The following is a 3,413-nucleotide window of genomic DNA, read 5'->3' as shown; positions in this document are numbered from 1 at the left end:
CCGAAAAAAAAAAAAAAAAAAAAAAAAAAAAAACTCTCAAAAAAAAAAAAAGAAAAAGAAAAACACACCAGACGCCATGCCCAAAATCCTGAAAGGAGAATGGAGGAGAAAAGATTTAAATGTAGCATCCACCTAGGGGGTGATTTCTCACTCTCTCTCTCTCTTTCTCTGTCTCTCTCTGGTAAGCACAAGTACCCTATAGCAAACTAAAAATATAAAATTAAATAATTGGCATAAGAAAGATTTTAGTCCATTACTTAATGTTAAAATAATAGAGGAGGGGCCGGCATGTGGCATGGTGGTTAAGAGTGCTGGACTCCCACATGGTCAACCACAGTTCAAGTCCCAGACCTGGCAGCTTGCTTTTTCACTTTCTCTCTCTTTCCACCTCTCTGGTCAAATTAAAGTAAATAAAGACAGTTAAATAAAACAATTCTTAAAAAAATTAAAAACAAAACAGTAGAGGAAATTAAAATGATGCATTTCTACTAGGAGAAGCGTACGTTGAGCTAAATCCTCTTCACTCACAACAGGAAGTCAAGCGATAATGTCTAAAATTGATAAACCACGAAAGAGCAGTATAAGGATAGATTTAGATACACAGAGACAGTTACCTAAAACTGAAACCACCTGATTACCTCTGGGTAGCAGACTGGGTACAGGGATGGGTGTATGCACTGTAGAATGATTTTTTTTTAATCATGCACGATAGAACTTTGTTTAATATGATAAGCAATTAAACACGTTTAAGAAATAAAACTGTATATTTCTATGAATAAAATGTATCTTACAATTCTTTTCCTCTTCCTTTATTCTAAGTTTTAACAATCTAGCCCCTTCTTCCCAGTTCTACAATCATTGACTTTTAAGGATGTTCAGCAAAACTAAGGATGTTCAGTGTAGCAAACACTTGCCCGAGACTCAGATGAGAAACTCCACCTTACTGATATGATTATTCACCTGTTAATATATATACATATTGGTTCAATACATACTTTGTGACTGCTTACTATGTACTAAGCACTGGGAATGTGTGACAAATTGGAACACTGCTTTCAGGGAGATTACAGTCCATGTGACAAGCCTGCTTAATTAAGCCTGATTTCACGTAAATTTACTGTAATCAGCACCATGAAGTGAAAATAAAAGTATGGAAGACTTAAGAGCTGGAGACAGGGGAGCTGGTGAATGAGAGGAGTTCTAACATGTTTCAACCATTTCTGTCTTTCCAGGCACTCACAAGGCAAACCAATTTTAACTACTATGACATCTCACACATACTGGATCTGCCCAGCCACACCTTGTAACACCTCCTTCCACAACTGTGGGGCTGCGTCTGGAAGAAAGGCAGAGTGCCCTCTGCTCCCAGGGTTCTTGTCTTCACCTAACCTACCCGAGACTCCTGCTTGCTGAGCCCAGGGTCCTCTTGAGAATCCATCAGCCACCCTGATCTGAATGTTTATGGAGTCCAGGTTATGACACTATTGCTTTTATATCAGATTGTTTCTAGGTCTTTTCCATTCCTTTCAGTACTAGACTGTTAAAACTTAAAAGCTGGGGGGGCCAGCAGATGGTATTGCAGTTATATCACTGGATTTTCACATGGGTGGCCACAGTTCAAGTCTTGGGTCTGGTGGCTTGAAACTCACACTGGCACATGTGCATGTGTGACCAAGATCCTGGCAGGAGAATGAAGGAGAAGGGATTGTGGCATGGCCATTCCCCCAGGGGGTGATTTCCCACTTTCCCTCTCACTGTCTCTCTTTCTCTCTCTCTCTCTCTCTCTCTTATGAGCACACATATCCTAAGGCAAAAAACAACTCTTAAAAAAAAAACTCAAAAGCTGAACTAAATGAGATAAAAAAGTGGCAAAGATTTTACGGGAAACACGAGAATAACAGATTAATATTACCCAGTCTGGTGTAATTTTTTTTTTTTTTGAGAGGTTTTTGCTATAGAGCACATGCGCTCACCAGAAAGACACAGAGAGAGACAGAGAGACAGAAAGTGAGAAATCCCCCCCCAGGGGGAATGGTCACGCCGCAATCCCTTCTCCTCCGTTCTCCTCTTGGGATCTTGGGCACACACTCACACGCGCCCGGCGTGAGTTTTAAGCCACCGGGTCCAGGATGCAAACCGCGGTCCACTACGTGGGAGTCCAATGACATAGCCATTACGCTAATTGCTGGTTCCCCCCTGGTGTATTTTTTTAAGGTTCATTCATTTACTTTTTCCATGATAGAAAGGCAGAGAGACGGACACCCCCAACAGGGTATTCATACTGCAATCCATCCCCAGCTATACCTAGCCTGGACACAAGTACACACACCCAGCATACAGAGTGGGGGCCCAGCCATGGACCCAGGACCTTCTCACGTGGGTCCAGTCATGTTACTACTCCCGAACCACAGTGAGTCCTGTGGGATCTGGCTCCCTTAACTACCAGACTAGGGGGCCAGCCTCTCTTCCATACTGTGGTTTGTATGTCTCTCTCAAAATTCACATTGAGATTTGACTGTGACAGGATTAAGAGGATAAACACTTAATCAGACTATGGTAATGAAAGGTGGGATCTTTGAGAAGAGATTAGGTTTAAGGTCATTCAGACAGAATCCCCATAACCTACTCATGGTAGGTTTATTTATTTATTTTTTTGTTTACAGTGATTTTTGCTATAGGGTGCATGTGCTCTCCAGAGAGACAAAGAAACAGAAAGTGAGAAATCACCCCCCAGGGGGGATAGCCACACCGCAATCCCTTCTTCTCTATTCTCTTCTCAGGAATTTAGGTAAGAATGCACACACACCCGGCATGAGTTTTAAGCCACCGGATCCAGGACTTGAACTATAGTCGAATACATGGTAGTCCAGTGGCATAACCACTATGCCATCCACTGGTCCTGACTCCTGGTAAGTTAATAAGAAGAGAAAATGAGAGAGACAGAGACTCATGAACACAGCTGTCTCTTGCCCTTGTGACATGATGCCTCGAGACTCTGCAAGACCTCAACCAGTTTTGCCCCTTGGCCCTTGCACCTCTAAACCGTGAGCTGAATAAACCTCTGTTTTTATAAATTATCCAGGCTCAAATATTTTATGACATTAGCAATAACAGAAAAAAGAATACCCTGCCACAGTGACCTTGTAAGCAAGTGTGGAGATGAGGCCTCTATCTGGATCGCTACCTGACAACAACAAATACACTCCCTCTGCAACTCACAGTAGACAGATAGCATACGCACGTGACGGGCCTCTGCTGTGTTAAACCACTGAGATGTGGGGGCTATTTGTTGCTGTAGCATAACTTAGTCTGTTGATGGGTACAGAGATGCAACATAGAAATTATGGTGATGTATCACTAGAAGCATAAGGAAATGTCTATGTCTTCTGTGCTGGAGTTTGCAGACTAAGATT

General features: G+C 42.3%; 1 long non-coding RNA gene across 1 annotated transcript in view; it reads left to right on the top strand.

Moving 5' to 3' along the window:
• The window catches only part of LOC102501800 (uncharacterized), a 72,591-nt gene extending 69,776 nt beyond the window's left edge, over positions 1 to 2,815 (top strand). The window contains exons 3-4 of the long non-coding RNA XR_334565.1: positions 1,233 to 1,472; positions 2,781 to 2,815. This is a non-coding gene — a long non-coding RNA (uncharacterized LOC102501800). The remainder of the gene's footprint in view (positions 1 to 1,232; positions 1,473 to 2,780) is intronic.
• The last annotated feature ends 598 nt before the right edge of the window (positions 2,816 to 3,413 follow it).

The sequence above is a fragment of the Tupaia chinensis genome, unplaced genomic scaffold, assembly GCF_000334495.1.
Source record: "Tupaia chinensis unplaced genomic scaffold, TupChi_1.0 Scaffold000237_1, whole genome shotgun sequence".
Taxonomy (NCBI): Eukaryota; Metazoa; Chordata; class Mammalia; order Scandentia; family Tupaiidae; genus Tupaia; species Tupaia belangeri.
Note: the sequence above shows the minus strand (reverse complement) of the source record. Positions and strands in the feature narration are given on the sequence as shown.